Genomic DNA, 18,849 nt, shown 5'->3' with positions numbered 1-18,849 from the left:
GGCAAATGTGGCAAAATATTAAATTAAATAAATACATAAACTAATGTTAATAGCGGAATGTGGCTGTTAAATAAACTTCTCATAATTATCACCGCATAAGCATGTTGCATATTTAATAAGTATCGTCTTTCGCATTGAAAAATATAGAAGACTATTCCTTTAAGAAGACGTGACCTTTGAGATATTAATTCTAACATTTACCACATAATACATATGTTCTTCTCCTCTCGCCGAGTTCATCATAATATCCCCCATTGCTATTATCAAATGAATAGTATTGATGGTGTTGATTTTAATCCGTGTTTACGGATTTCGATCCCGCTGTTTCTCTAGTTTTGTGCTATTGATTGTTTTGTCAATTTAAATGACATTATCAATGATGTTGGTCGCGCTCGGCAAAATACAAAACCGTTTCCAACTATTTCTTTTTAAATATTCTTTCCCCGTGTTTTTAGCTATTCAATTTAGCGCGCAGAACACCAATAGAATAATGTTGACAACTGTGCTCGCAGGAAGCAAAGAACTCGCAAAAAATGAATGAAGCACATGCATTGATTTCTTTTTCTATGGAGGTTTGCAATCTTTGAACATGATAGGTCGGCAGGGGATCAGATTGGGTCGTCTGTACCTTGTTTCACCATTCAAAACTTTTAATAAAGACGACATATTCAGATATTTTGATTGTAATATATTTTTAATAAAAATAGCCATAGAGTTAGTTTACACTTAAATAGGTTCGATGCAAAGGATAACGAACTTTAGAAGTGCTTGAAAAAGAATATTCTACAGAATCATTTTAACTTGAAATGAAGAATAACAGAACGTTTTATCATGGGTTAAGAAGTCTACGCAAAGTGCGCCATTGTTTATGAATAGATCTTATAAAACAGGATTAGTTCAAAAGTAAATAAAATGTAAGATATTTTGGGGGGAAGAAAAATGTATTAAAAATTAGAATTATAAAAGAAAGACAAAAGTCAGTAAACTATTCTTAAGATCAAAAGGAGGTACGAAACAAGAAACTGGATAAATAAATGTAAGATAAACAAGAGATTAGTCGTTTAGAGGACTAATATATGTGAAAATGCATATATCTTATCCGTTTGACAACAGTCGCATACTAATTATCCATATTAATTGAATGTATAGACGTTGGTAATATAAAGACATAGTTTCTAATCAGACTAAAATGTTACAAGGCGGTTATTCTTATCAATAACATAAATATATGCAATTTAAAAAAAATTGAAGTATTCTCTCTGTAGAAGCATCGACATTCAACAACATGTAAATATTATATAATTCGCGATATAAGAAAATGAGATATATTTCGTAGTAATAATTATAGAATGCATCAAAGTTATTACTTAAATATAATCAATATTAATTTTATTTAGACTGTGCTACATTGAAAATTGCTATTTAAAAAGTTATAGTTATGCAATAAAAATTACAAAATATAAATGAACTGCATGTAAAATAACACACCGCTGCAGGATAGCGACAAAAATAAACAGCTATAGCTTAGGAGTATTGTAACGCGTATTAGGTTTGTTTATACTGTTATAATGTGTGATAAATGAACTATTATTGAGTGTACTCTAAAGAGTATTGAAAATTATTGAGTGTACACTATTTATTCGATTGTCACACTTTAAATTATTACATTTTAATATCGAAATAATGTATTCATCGAAGCCAGTAACATAAAAGTGTGCAATAAACCTCAAAGCTGAGCGTTTTAGTATGTTTATTTGGAATAAAGAACCAACCACGGAGATCTTTATGAAAATATCCCATGCATATAATGAGAATATAAAGACAGAGGATACAAAAATAATTTAATAGTTTCCGTCCCCAATTTTTTTTAGAAAGATATACACCGCTTAAAGGCTATTAATTGTTATGAAATTATGTTATTGACCGTCTCTTTCAGAACCTCGATCGATTCTGTACATTTATTTTATATTCCTCGCACGGCTCGTCTGTGAATGATCAAATAGGAAAAATTAAACGCCCCTAGATAAACACATTTGCTGTTATTAAACAAGAAAAATACATGACATCTTTTACATTTCAAATCAAACTTGAATGTTAATTGTATCTATTCAATTATATTGGTAACGTAATGTTTAGTTTCCCTTTACCGAAAAAACTGAGAAAAATATTGGTCAATCCAATATTCGGCTTATACAGATTGTCAGAAAGCATGTATAACTGTACTATGCATTTTTATAAAATACTTTTAAAGGACCGACAAGTCGTTGAATGTTACTGATTAATGTGCGTACTAAAGTTTTTTTTTTAATTTTTTGGTTTTTCTTGCATGAAAGCCGAGTAAAATAACGAAGACAAATAGAAACTGACAGTTTTAAAGCGGAAATAAAACATGAAAAGAAAGAATAAAGTACTAGAAAATGTAAGGGATTCTTAGAGAGGGCAATTTAACAAGAGAATAAGAGCCGAAACTGCAAAGAAAAGGTTTTAACTAAAATGAACCTCATAAAAAAATATTAAAAGTTCTGCCTGAACAAGAATTATCAATGGCGATCCACTTGAGTTGTTGAAACGGCAATGAATCCTACAAATTTCAAACCCTTCAATTAAAAGCAGCGAATTGATTTGAAAATTTGAAGGAGAAAAACGAGAAACAAGGAACGGATTTCGGAATACGTGCTAACGCTGATTCAAAATGACGATTAAACTGGTCGCACTCTCTCGGGTCACTTGTCACCGTTTTGTTCACATTATTGATCGATAAATTTTAATTAAAATAAAAACAGGTGAATTGAAGAACTTTGTAAGAAGAGACAATGTCCATGAAAAAGAAATTGATGACATTCACAGAGGAATTTAAAAATTAAAAAGATAAAAAGACCTTTAAAATGCGTCAAAAAGGAAAGATTGCCGGAATTTTTTTAGGTGCGTTCGTGTTCTGTAACATCTGTACATACGCATATAGATATGCGTGTGAATAAATGTATATTTCTTTTTCAGTACACACACATACGTACAAGCATACGCACGTTATAATTCTATTAAACTTAATCTGTATCGTCAAACATTGAGTTGTAGCTTCTGCTGACGTCTCGATATCTTAACTATTATTTATTTAACTTTTCTTCTATTGTAGTCTTACTAGATTGTACGAGAAATTGCACGTGTAATGCTGTTTCTATGATAAATATGGATTTTGAAATATGGATCCTTATGTATCGTACAGAAGGGATCTAATTTGGTTTCCGATTACTCTGCAATTTTGTAGTAATTTGTAAGAAGTTTTTTTTCAGTGGAAATTACATGATTGTCGTTCTTGGGGCAAAAGTCGGTATGAGGAGACGTTAGTAGCGGTATGAAAGTAGTTATAACTATTTGAACTCCGCTGCATATTCTTTTGTAAATGTTTGAAGGAAAGTATGTACGGTTTCATTTTTTCTCATATATATTGTCATTTTGCAAAAGTAAATATCACGCAACGTACATACTAGATTGATCAACAAGATGTCTGCTTTGACATCTAGATACCAAATCCACTGCTGCTTTGTTTACAAAAAAACTAAATCCCGCACTACATAATTGGCCTTGAGAAATATTAAGTGTGTGAAAAACCGTTCTCAGATAATAAACAGTGTTTTGCCAATTAACTGTCAGAACTGTCTAGCTTGTTTTTATTATGCCTAATGTCTTTATCGTCCAATAAACCCAACTTTTTGTAAATGGAACTTTTTTAAAGTGCGTAGCAGGTCGAATAACTTAGGGAATGTTCGGATACGTAATCTGACATACATATAAAGTCATGCATATATGTAAATTCGCCTGTGAGTGTATGTCCGTGTGTATATATTCAGTCATATACTGGGCAAATTATTTAATAAAAAATTGGACCAGATTCAGAACAGTGAGAACTTGGTGCATTCAAAAGACACCTAAGTTAATATATGAATTAAAAAGGCATATTATACGGTACATTATACGATCGGTCAATTTGTGTTTCTCTTAAAATTGAGAATAGTATTGTACGACTCGTTAATGCATCTAAACTCTATAATACATGGATGGTTTTTGCGATACTCATGAAAGAAAATAAGATGATTCACTCGATACCCCATTGACAGCAGACCAGTAATTGGTTTCCTTGAAAACTATAAGTAATTACTTTGTTTAAAAGATACCGATGATCTTATGAATTTAAAAAAATGGAAACCTATAACAAATAATTATACGCGTTCGGGGGCAAAACGCCTGATGTATATAAGCCAACCTAATGTCATATTCAAACGCATGTTTTCAACTTTCACTCATATTAAAGTAAAATGAACAATTAATGTTTACTGAGATGATAACGCTGAGTAAAATAATCTTAACTAAATCCTTTCTCAAATTAAATGTTCCAAGATAAATTGCTTTCGATCAAAACACTATAATGTACAATAAATATAATTCAAAATGGGAAAATCTATCATTAATTTCATAATCACGCGTAGTGTTACTTTCGAGTCTGAGAGATAATTATGTTTATAAACTGTGAAAATTGCAAATAATAATAGAACGATATTCTCTTATTACGGTTAAGAGAATCAAACATTCAATTATTTTTCCCCGAATAGAGTTTATTTGCCTCATTTACTACTGATGGGGAAGTATATCTATTATTTCAAACGCGATATAAATAAAAGTGCATTATGCCGGTGTGTGTACCCAACACATATCCTTTGCTGGTTATTATAACAACACACTAAAACATTTTTATTATTACGTACTTTATTTAAGTACAGTATAAGTACGCGGTACGGCATTGCTCCGTTTCGAGGTAGGGATCGTAAGATGAAATGGTTGTATGGCGGGGCCTAGATATTTTTTACAGTACATATAAAACAAAAATGCAACAAAATAAAATGACGTATATAACACACATGTATATAACACCGATAAACATAAATACCTCCCCCTAGTTAATTTGAGTGTAAAGATTTCAAATCTACAGCGTATGTTTACCTGCAAGCTACAGATTGTCTTCTGTTTGCCAATTTTATTGACATTTTTCTCCGTTACTATAATGAATTTATATATCAGCTACAATTCTTGTGCTCAGTTGAATATTAAAACGGCAAAATATTTGTTTATGTATATTTATTAAGGCAAAAGCAACACACCATTAACATATTACACTATTTTTGGTTATATCATACTTTCCGAGAGCTTCATTTCCTAGAAAACATTAGTTTCTATCTGAATAAGTATTGTATTAAGGAGGGAATTTTCGTTTAGAAGCTCTGCGTTTGTACACTTAATCTAGGCAACCCTGATTAATGTCGTTACAGTAGTCAGCAATAATACTTTTGTTCCAGTGTCCTTGTTAGTGTTTTTTCCATTATACGTAGGTCTTGATGGAATCGTTCTCATTGCTCGTCACTCAAATCTACCGGCTACCAGGGAACTTATTAAGGTGACTATGGAAAAATGAACTTGATGTTAACGTTGCACCACAGATCACGAAAAGCAAAACGTATTCTATTTACAAGTTCACAGTAATTCTCAATCTTAAAAAAAGGGTTTGTACGACTGCCACAAAAGATACTCGTGCTACCTATTCGAAAGCGGACATCGCAGAAACAATCTGACTCTAAGGAAAACAGTTCGAATTTGTGGACCGTCAAACACATTTTCTGTGATCTTCTCAGATGATAACCCTGGTAACGTTATGATGATGAGTTGTAGACATGTTCTTTCGGGTTCCAGTGCCTTGAAAAATTGCTTCATTGAACCTCATTTGATGTGAAGAGAAGTAAATATGATCTTATCTCCGTTTACAATTGGGTCTTCTATTATGTTTTCCATGCATGTTTCAAGGGTATCACTATTATGCTAGTTCTTTTGGAGGCAATGTTTGCCTTGTGGTCGGCTGTCCCACAAACAGGAGAAAATGGAAATATGGTGAAACATTTCTGTTGTCAGAAAAAAGTTGACCATCTTTTAGTTTACACAAATGATATAATTTTGCTCCTGATACTTTAATAAGTCGATGACAATTCTAATATGATAATAGTTTTCCCGCAAAGGCATCGAGTAACCGACAGGTCCTAATCCACACACATTGCTATTATGTAAAAGATCAAACTTAAGACTGCGTTTTGGACTGTCTAAAAAGATTCTATTCAACAGGACTATATTAAGGTACACCTGGTTCTTTAAGAAACACTCGGATGCCTTACCAGTAAACAACTGTCTTATGAAAACATAAAAAGTTGGTCACGATTTCTGAAATATGATTATAAAACAGAATGATCAACAGAATTTCTGCCTTGTAATCTGAATGCCAAAGCCTCTGCAGCCTTTTCTTACAAACCTAGATCCCGCACTATATCATACAGTTCAGCATTGGAAGAGGCATAGTGAGGGGAAATTTTCAGTGCCTGAAGAACAGTTCTGTGAGAATAAACAATTTTCTTCCAATTCACTGCCAGGACCGTCTTGTTCGTTGGTATTGTGTTCAATGTCTTAATTGGTCAATGACCGCAATCCTTTGGAAACTAAAACTAGGGCTGCTTTAGAGTGCGGGGAAAACCTAAGGGCTGAGCGAATGTTCGGATGGGTACTCTTATGTCGTTTTCCCAAACACCCGATGTGATTACCATGTAGAGTTCTGAATTTTTTGGCAAGGGATAAAATAATTCATGCTGAATTCAAAAAACACCTTGGGAATGGGAACGGGTCGAGCTGGAAATGTGAGGTTTGTAATCGCGTGGTCGTCTAAAAAGCAGCTTTATTAAAGAGAAAAACACATGCCAGGAGCAAAGCGAGCAAAAAAAAAAAAAACAAGCCTGAAGTGAAGCAACCTTTATGGCACAACTTTGTCTATCATATGTGTGGCAAAATGTGTAAGTTTAATGCTGGCCTTAATAGCCAACTTCGGGCTTACGGATGGGGTTTAGATGCCGTTGAGCATTGCACTATGATGATGTTGGTGGGGAGCATTGTAATAGCAACGTCTGCAAAGGCGATGCAATTAGTATATATATATATATATATTAATTTTATTTATACAAACATTAATGGCTACATATGTGCATACATGTTTCTGTAATCACCCACGTTGGGGGATTACGTCTTCAGGCCAAGAACTACCTTCAAAAGCCTGATAGTACAGGAGCCCTAACTCTTTGGTAGCGCTTAGAGCGGCTGCTCCATCAACAGTTGTAAAATATCGGGATGTTTGTACAGACTTTTGAAGGTAGTTCTTGGCCTGAAGACGTAATCCCCCAACGTGGGTGATTACAGAAACATGTATGCACATATGTAGCCATTAATGTTTGTATAAATAAAATTAATATACATGCTCTGTTCACTCATTGAGCACTATTTTGGTAGACACGTGTTGTTTCATTGGATGTACTTCTAGGAAACGAAACTCTACTGGCTATATATATATATATATATATATATATATGTATATATATACATGTGTACATATTTATATATATATATATATTTACATATCTTCTGTGTATATAAATATACATTTATATATGTATATATACGCACGTTTTATATATGTATGTACATATATATGCATACATATATGCGTGTATATATGCATATATATGTATTTATATATATATATGCATGCATATATATATATGTGTATATATATATGCATATATATGCGTGTGTATATATGCATATTTTTACATGTATATATGCACAGACACACATACGCACACACAAACACACACATGTATATATCTATATATATATATATACATATGTATATGTGTGTGTGCGTGTGTGTGTGTGTGTGTGTGTGTACAGACAGTCAAAGTTCGTTAAATAGGGAGACGCCCTCCAAAACTTCATGCCCATGGACAACTGTTTTAAAATGCATACCCCCACATACACCCATACATACATGTACACACACATATATATATATATATATATATATATATATATATATATGTATATATGTATGTATATATATGTATATATATGTATATATATATATATATATATATATATATGGGGGTGTATGTATAGCTTACTGAATTAAAAGAAAAGAGTGAGCTAAAATCTAAAATAGGAGACTTGTCGGGGCAATATAACGCTCAACAAATATCATTGGAGTCTCTATAGGAGAAGAATAAGCATGGCGAAATGACGTCACAAAACTATATATTGCTAAATATAGATTGGTTCATTTATTCAATTAATTTTTTACCCGCTTATATCGCCACAAAAACGTTAATCTTTTAATATAAAATATTAGCACGTTCTTTGAAAATTGATACAGAACCCCCAATTTGAATCACTCTACCTCTGGCAAGATAAAACTAACGCTACAACTATTTCATTGATAGTTTCTCAGTCAATCATCTCTAACCAAATATCATCCCGCAAAATGTAACACTTAACACCGCCTATTAAACTGCAATTCAATTAGCCATTAGCACTAGTTATACCAAGAATATGTACACGCCAATTTAAAGCCAAAGCTAAACGAAAAGTAACTTAGAACCCCCTTCTTTCCCGGGGCTCAAACCTCAAAGCAAGAAAAAAGACCCCTAAAATATCCTGCCATCCCTCCCACTTACACCCTTCCAAAAATAGAACTTTTAAACTCATCCATATTATATAATCAACACATATAAATTTATGCAATTAAAATAATGCGAACCCATTCAAGCCAAAAATATACTATGTTTAAATTTCCTAAAGATATTTACGATAATGGCAACCAACCTTCATTTCCTCAAGATTGCCTCAATCAAGACACACCACGTACCCCCACTCTTCCATCTAAATCTCTTGAATGTCAGTTACGGTCGACTTAACCTCTCCCACACGCATATTTAGTGTATTTTTTAACCTCTCCCACCCAGCTATTTTGACGCGATTAATAACTTACCCTGCTCTGCATTCGAATTGAAAGAAGCTGAACAAGCTCACAACTGCCTATTTCTTCACAGTTAATGAACCTGGCCCGAATCTGGTGCCTCATACGAAAAATACGAATAAAGATCCCATTTTATCATCGGTAACTAAAGAACGCCCACGGAATCATTTAAGAAAGAATATACAAGACAAACACAGAAATATCCACACCGACCTTGGCTAATTAAACCCCAATATCCTTATAATCTTTTACAGGATAAGGGTAATGGCTCCGTCCTCCAAATCTCTGCACAAGTAATGACATAGTTTACCGAAACCCCACACAGCATATAGGTATCCTCTTGTTTTATATTTTGCTCGTTCATACATAACATAGATAACTGGTCCTGAGAATCGGGAAATTCGGGACTATATTTTAGACTTCTGCAGACATTGTTCTGTCCTGGAGCTTTGTATCATCCGGGGGATTGTCTACCGAACTATCTGCTTTGCCGCCTAATCCCATGTATATATATATATATATATATATATATATATATATATATATATATATATATATATATATACACGGTTCCATTGTGCCTCAATCTTGTATGCATGAATCCTAGATATCCAACTCTGTCCCCATTTAACTAAATTTTCAATATAGTTATGTTTTTAAACAGTTTACTGTTTTATTTTGTATTTTTTTCATTTTTCCTTTTCTGTTACTTTTTACTTTACTCTTCATATTGTACCCCTTTATTTTATTTCATGTGTTCTTTTTGACATTATCTTTATCTTTATCCCTTAATTTAATTTACCCTCTCGCTAATATTATTATTGTCATTGTATTACTATTTTTTATAATTATTCGTCTTCTTCTTCTCCTTCTTCTTTTCTTCTTCTTCTTCTTATTGTTGTTGTTGTTGTTGCTGTTGTTATTTTTATTAGTATTATTAATAGTACATTTCCCCTATTATCACTTCACGCCAATCGTCCCCCTCCTAATATTTTTTATGCACCTCCATGAACTTTGATACGTTATCCTTATAACTCTGCCTGATACTCCAGCACCCTCGCTTTATATATAAAAGCAAGAAAAAAACGAGAATTATTGCTACATATTATCTAATATATATTGTTATTCTGAACTTTATTATTATAGCCTTACATCTACACAATCTGACCCACCAAATAACTTGCAACTTTAACTCACTTACAACCCCTCCCCCGCCTCAGTAAATAAAAACCCTTGTACAGGACGCCCAATTAAATCCCTTTTGTTCAACCCTACTTAGAATACATCATACGCCCTTTCCCCTTAAAGCATCACCATAATACCCCTCGCAAAAAAGATACACCACTTCATAATGATGTTATCATCTCGTTTGCATCTGCAAAAAATGCCTCTGCATAGATAATAGGCATTTTCCACACCGATAAAATATAATATAACCCATCTACACTATAGGTACCCGTGAGCATTAAAACATGTACTACACACATTTAATACCCTACACACTATTCTAGATTATACTGTATATAATACGCTCCTCCTTTATTTAGAATTCGATAAAACTCCCCCAACACTATATAATTTTAATCGGTTTGTTTCGATCCTAAGTAATCCCACGCTAGACATGGCAACCCACGATGTTACTAAGCATCTTCTCTACTATTCTGATGAGTGCCTGTGCAAAATGAGTCTCTTCTGTCCTGCAACTAATTGTTTGTATTCCCTTAGTTAATAAATGAACCGCTCTATATTTACCAATATATAGTTATTTGCGAATGCATTTCCCATTCCTATTGTTATCCTATATATATATATATATATATATATATATATATATATATATATATATATATATATATATATATATATATATATATATATATATTTATATATATATATATATATATATATATATATATATTTATTTAAAGGAGATTAGAACAATAGTCTAAAGAGCAGAGTGTATTTTAATGTAATAGTAAAATTACTAATCTAATTAAAATACAGAAAAATAAAAATAAATAAATAAAATGCTCGTTGTAATTTAGATATTATCAATCACATTACTGAATATATATATATATATATATATATATATATATATATATATATGTATATCGATATATCTACCTATCTATACATCATATATATATATATATATATATATATATATATATATATATATATATATATATATAGTCAACACGATGGTGCGTAATGGTAAAAAAGTTAGTTAAAAAAATTCGCAATATTTTAATTTTTTTATTAGATTATACGTGAATCCAACTATATACGTATATAGACAATAAGAAAACTATCAGATAATACTCGCATATATATATATATATGTATATATATATATATATATATATATATATATATATATATATATATATATATATATATTATATGTATATACATATATATGCATATATATATACATATATATACATATATATATGCATATATATGTATATATATATATATATATATATATATATATATATATATATATATATATATATATATATACATATGTATATATTGTTTATCTAAGTCCTGGTACGTTGATTGCCACTCTAGTACTCGAGATAGATAACAACTATTATTATATGTTAAAGTTTTTCTCTGAAATAATTTTTGTTGGTTGTTTTCGTTTGTTTTTATTTATTGCTATTTGTTATACAATAGAACATTTTCTATGTGTACTTTTTAAAAGTACTGTCCATTCAATCATTTAAACGCTTTCAACCTTCTGACAGGCGACTCTTTGTTATCAATCATAGCTGTTATATTATTCATATGTTTTTCTTCCTCTCATGAATGCACAGCTTATCAGCTGAATGTATTTATTCAGGCAAAACTTTCCAGAAAAATTCCGCCAACATAATTGTTGTCTTTACCCTCATAATACTACGTAGATTGTGCTTTTTTTCTTCTCTTTCGTTAATTTTTTATACGATAATACAAAGTAAAAGGTAAAAGAAAATTGTGAGACAGTGAACTACAAATCCTGTACACTAAATACTTAACTGTTATTTTATCGCTATAGAAATATATCTACGGAAGTACAGCGCAAAAATGATCGAGTAATGGACGATAGATTACACGTAGCTATCAGAAACGATATATATATATATATATATATATATATATATATATATATATATATATATATATAAAAGATATTACTATATATTATAAAAAGGGAGGCAATGAAGGAAAAAAAGTCCTCGTTAGTACTCTAAATAAATAATAGTACAATTTGAAAAAAAAGGGAATCATTTTCCTTGCAGCAAATAAAAATGGCATTTTCAGAATAACTCGGTTTCTGAAAGCAGTAAAAAAAGACATGTGGAGAATTTGATGGGCTGAACGAATCTCATTTATTTACCCTTTTTTCAATTAGTTTTATTGTTATTAATATTAATATTATTATTTTTATTATTATTATTATTATTATTATTATTATTATTATTATTATTATTACATCTATTATTATTAATATTATTATTATTATTATTATTATTTTAGTAATAGTAGTAGTAGTAGTAGTAGCAGCAGCAGTACTTTTAGTTGTGTTTTTTGTTGTATTTGGTAACGCCAGCGTTTTCTTTACAAACCAGCATCATTTTTTTTTCTTGAAGATCAAGTACAATTCACCCGAGTTTGTATGGGAAAGAGTTTTCCTTGTTTTCTAGTATTTTTTACATCTTTCGATGGTATTTTCAAATTTATTAGCTTCATCGCAACATCCGTTTATCATTGATCACTTGTTGGCCGCGAAATTTCGTCTGCAGAAAATGTTGGATGGCATTAAGCCTCCCTTATGTCCACTCCTCTTTGCACTCGTCCAGTGAAGGTCTGGTTAATGCTTTCTCACTCCGATATTTCCATCATTCTTGACCAGTTTTTGCTGTGATGCCAGTTGGTACCGGCACTTTTTTGCAAGAGGGGTGTATTTATTACATATCTCCAGTTTTTTTTTAATCTATGTATAGTTTCTTTCTGATTTACTTCTCTTGCAGTTCAAATATAACCGGCAAGCGACTGTAACTCATATGAATCTAAGTGTTTTTGTAATACATTAAGCGTTCACATTATTGCAATAAATTGTATCATCTCAGTCATCAATCTGATGCAAACTTTTCCAATTACTTTTCTAGTGCTCTAACTATTTTTGATTTCGTCTTAATTTTCTCAATCGTTTATATCTTTTTCAGATATTTGACCAGTTACGTGTATTTGCTCATCTTCTCGGTCTCCTTGGCATTAATTTAATTGTCTGTGATTACCGAGATCATCGATCCGGCAGAATATTCATCTCTTAATCATCCGATGTTTCGCATAAATTAGATTATCTGCTTGTATATTTTTCTTATATCCTATGATTTCCATGTACAATTACTGAGTTCGGTTGTGTGTGTTAATTTGTATGGCTGTTCAAGAGGCAGTTGCTTGCATTATCCCAGTCGTGACTCTTTCCGCATCTTGTTCTCTCTTTTATTTTATTTTGTAAAGCTAGTTTGATAACTTTAATATTATGCGAGTAATTTTTTTGGAATCTGCAACTGTTGTATTGTGGTGTGTTGATACATGTTTATATTTGATTGGTTCTAACCGTGTAATCTTGCGTGGTTGTTACAAAGGGACACATTTTAAGGTTACCTTTTGATGGCCATGTGCAACTGATTTTATTATTTTCATATCTGCCGTTCTAAACAATAGTGATCGTAATTTCTCTTCCCATCTTTCTTTAATGTTGTACTCTATTGTCTCTCCGTTTTCTGTGTGGCTTTTCTTCTGCCTTTTATTTTTCTGTGCTTTTTTTCTACTTTATTTTTCCTAGCTTATTTATTCTAATGTATTTCTTCTTTAAAAGTTTGGACTATGCATAGTCGGTCATGTTTTTCATACTTTTCCTTTTTGGCATTTTAAAGTTCTTTCTGCTTTAGGAAGTAGATTTTAAAAGAGTCGACAACTTTGTTCTGTCAGTAATGATGTTTTTATTTTTTCATCGTACGTAAGCGTGTTCATGCCCGTTGTTGTGGGTTAGCGGCGGGTCTTACGGAGTCTTCCAAATAATATGAAAATAAACGGATTTTTTTTAGTTTAAAATGATTTTTTTATATAAATTGCGAGCTCGCGTACTTTATCGAAACGTAATATGGGTGAGTAATGAATTAATGTAGATGTTCATGAATAGTCAGCACATTCCACAGTCGAGCATCTAAAAGTTTTAGAGATCAAAAACTTATGTTTCGGATGCAGACGTGCGTTTAAACATCACGATTTAAAGACTACCTGTTACACAGATGTTTGAATTGTTCTGCACCTCTTTTCTGTAATCATCATATCGGCTATGCTCGCTGTAGACGCCATACACTTTTTACTCATCCAACGCGTAAAACATACTTAAAGCGTTTTAAAGTACAACAAGAAAAACTTTTATTGGCCATTTTTACCGACAGTTTTATTTTCAAGCTTGAATTTAGTATAACATACACACCATTATCGTTTTTTTTCGTCCAATTCGATGTAGAAGTAAATATAACCCTATACGTTCATCGTTCCAAATGAAATCATATTAACGGTTTATTGACTTATCATCGCAACACTTATTACATTATAGAAGATACTGCACAGGGGCCGGTCTGTGGATAGTTTTGCCACTTAATTTTTATAAACTACACTCATAATCTTTCTTCTTTTTTATGTTATTTGGACCGGGATCGCAATATCTATCTTTAGAAAGATTTCGAATCTATGTAAACATTAAACTATTGTTTTTTCGTTCCTTTCCTTTTTGGAGTCCTTCGCACGACTTTTTGTATTATAGGTTGAACTAATATTTTTTAAACTTTATTTTTAGAATTCATAATGCTTACCACGTGCAACAATAGTGATGGCTGTTGCAATTTCCTCTAGTAGACAAATTTTGCCAGCTTCTTAGAAAAATGGGAATTAATCACTATAATTCTATACTCTCTTGTAATTATCTCGCGGTTCGATGAAGATGATGTTACAGATGATAGATATGGTCCTTTCTGACATTTAAAAGAAAACTCAAGTTTAAAAATTTGAAGTGTTTTATTTGAAAATATGTTTACAAGCACTCACATATATGATGAGTGTTTATTGTAAAGAAACCTCTCATTACAAATGTAAACAACTTTACATTTCTTGACTGTATTGATCGTTGTGTGCCTGATTGCTTAAGTTATAAGTCCAACATATATTTTTTCTGGAATATACGTTATTTCTCAAATATAAGATTTCAATTATTAATTCAGACTTCAACCTGTCAATCACTCCATTATTAAGAAAAAATATTCGCTATGCACCACGTATAAGCGAAAAGAAAGTTTGGGAGTGATAATGTGATCAAATAAAACAAAATAAACTAAAACGCATCCTGTTTTACGACACTATTGCGATTGGTATCATTTACAAAAACAGAGCAACAGTGTGTTAAATGAGTGTTTTGTTATACAAACAAGAAACAAATATATCGACAAATCTTTATTGCAATAAATATTGATATTCGCAAACAAGCTGACATTATTGACAATCCTATCAATTTTTTAATAAAATATTTTTACAGATACAAAAATGTTATTGTTTTAACGTGTCGTGTCTGAAATATATGACAAAAGAAAAACTATATATTTTATAGAAATTCAATGTAGTTATATACGAGAGTGCATCTCTTGTTTAAAAATAACATCTAGACGGATACTTATCACACGACGTCAGAAACCATTTTATTATTTTATTAACACGTAGTGAGTTATATTGATATCTTCTTAAATATATAAAAATAACTTTTAAATTTATGCATTTTACTAAAATAAAGAATAGAACAGTTACTGTGGATAAAATTTGTCAAAATCTTCAACAATTTTTTCCCATTTTATTGATTATTTAAAATCTTTCAATTTAAAATATTTTATTTAAAAACTATCGAACTCTTCTTATATCAAACAAAGTTGTATTAAATTCGGGTTTTTCATTACTGATAAAAATAATGGTTAAATAAATACCAGGTGTAATCTGAAGAATATTTTCGTATCATTTACTCTTTGGCCTGTTATATTCGATATATTATGTATTTACGTTTAATTTTTCGAAATTTATAAGATACATTGTAATTAGGTTTAATAAATTACTGTATTACAACACCGTCATCTGAAATTATATCCGTTAACAAACACTTATTTAATACTTGCAGTCTAGTACGGCCTTGCTTGGGCCCTATATACTGATAATGAATTTATAAGCATATGTATTAAAAGTTTTGACTCATGTCCTACATCTTGACATGTCTAAAATTTGCCGAGTAGTCTTCATCAATACACTGTAAAACTTTGCCATATTCCTAGCTACATTTAAAAAAAAACGATTATAAAGTCTGCTGCATGCCTAATCACATTTTATGTAAAATCTGAAATGTTTAGAGCAAAAATTGGTTGAATACTTTGTTAGGGACCGCAAAATTAAAATATTTTGAAATTGGAGCCCTTGTCAGTCAAGGAGTAGGTCAAAACCTATTTCAAAGCTTGCCCTATATCAGAATTATACTGTATACATTAATTACAAGACATATAATAGAATAAAAATTGACTTAGTTATTTAGTAAAGACAACACAAGTATTTTTAAAAAGGTAACCTTAATTTTTACCCCTTAATATTTATAGCATTTGGGCTAAAACCAAATAAAACTGTCTGGTCCATGTCCAAGTATCTTACATCAGAAATTTTTAGTGTTCACACCTACAGTTGGCGGAATAGTTTAGGCGAGGTTTGAATAGTAAAATCATTGACCTTTGACAGTCAAATGTCTAGCCGAACACCGATTAAAATATTGGCAGTGTAATTTGATAGGGAAATGTACACACACAAACAATTTCACTTTTGTAGATATATAGATATAATATGAAAGTAATTATTTGATATATCATTTTAAATATCCCGCCTGATCCAAATGAATTAATAGCGATAATTATATATGCATTATTTAGCAATAATGTAACTATATATATGTTTTAGATATATAACTATTCTTTTCAACGCGTTATAGTTTTTAATCATCTTTAATATTTTGTAAGCGCTAGCAAACCCCTACTAACATACACACGATATATATATATATATATATATATATATAAATATATATAAATATATATATAAAGGGAGAACACCCACACACACTCACCCACAGACACACACACTCACACACACACACACACATATATATATATATATATATATATATATATATATATATATATATATAAACAGAGATGTGTGTGCCACAGACGATTTCTGATTGGTTAATCCAATAATCACATCTCCTAAAAAACTATGGTTCTTACGCTCTTAACTTTACCATAAAATAGTATGGCCTTATTTATTGCCCATCTTGGAAGGGTTTAATTTTTTCCTAACTTGTTATTTACAAATTACAAAAATACGAAACTTACACAATCTAACAATCCAACCTCCGACATCACGCCCGCCATTCTTGTGCTAGCCGCACACACGTACACACAACACGAAAACAAACGCTGTTCTACCCAGCACACGCGCACACACGCACACACACACGTTCACTACCGTCTTTTTAATACATGTTCTTTTGATGAGACGATTTTTTAAAGCTGTTGACACACATGTTTGGAAAATCTAGCAAAAATTAATTTTCCTGATTTTTTTCAATATTTAAAAATAAATTATGCCGGCTGATAAAATTTTAAAACTTTTTTTTAAAGCTAGAAAGTTAAAATTTAAAAATACTTACTTTATATATATATATATATATATATATATATATATATATATATATATATATATATATATATATATATATATATATATATATATATGAAACTAAACTAAAAAAAAACGCGCGTTCACTCGTGGTCTTTTCATTTCGGGTTTTTATTACTGTACACACATAGATTCGAAAAAGTTGTAAAAACTTCAAGTTTGCTACAAATCAAATCTGAAGGGGGGTTGGGGATTATCTCTGCCTGACGCCCTCTTCAGACAGATACAATCCCCAACCCCACCTTCAGGGAGGGGGCCGGCACCAAGCATGTAAATCCTGAGGGTGACTTTTTTTGTTACCCCTCGGAGTGGGAAGGGGGCCGATCACCCAGGCAACCCCGGGTAACCCCTGCTAGTATATACATATATAATTTACTAGTGTTCAATACATTCTCCAGTCCGTCTATTCAGCTTCCGCGTTAACGGAAAAAAAACTATAAAAATGTTCATGTCACTGCACTCAATTTTTTTTTCGTAATTATAGCTTTTATCATTTTATATTGTTCAGTATATCCCTCCTGCAATTCTTAAAGTTGCGAATGTTTTCAGAACGTGTCAGCTGGTTTCATCTCCGGTTTTCTATCAAGGCATTTCGAGACCGTTTGCGGAAATAAACTTATTCCCTGTTAACCTTTTCTACGCAGATATAATTTTTTTTCCTTGTCGTCATGCTCATGCTTGCTGAATATTGTATGTAAGACAAAGAATAGATTTTACATATTATACCTCCTAGGAGTTATAATATTTCAAATGTATTCTTTGTCTTACATGGCATAATAAATAATATTTTGATAGGAAATGTGAGCATTTCACGTCATCAGTTTTAAAAATCTATTGAATAACTAAAATTTTATTTATTTGCTCTATCTCGTATATTGAGCAACTAATTTTTGATGTGATAGTCTTCATAGAATATTACTAGCAACAATACATTTTAAGACCTATAACCACAGTTTTCTATAACTGTTGATGTTTTAGATAACTTTTTTTAGTCAGGAGGCAAAATCTGTAAAATTCACTTTAGGGGGTACGGAATGTTAGGAGCAAGCATTCATGCCAGACTGTTAGCGGGGTCCATACTGAAGGTGTTTAAGGTAGGTACACATTCAATTAGGCCTTTAATAATTTTTTAG

This window comes from Euprymna scolopes, chromosome 27, assembly GCF_053919585.1.
Source record: "Euprymna scolopes isolate OS-2025 chromosome 27, ASM5391958v1, whole genome shotgun sequence".
Taxonomy (NCBI): domain Eukaryota; kingdom Metazoa; phylum Mollusca; class Cephalopoda; order Sepiida; family Sepiolidae; genus Euprymna; species Euprymna scolopes.
Note: the sequence above shows the minus strand (reverse complement) of the source record.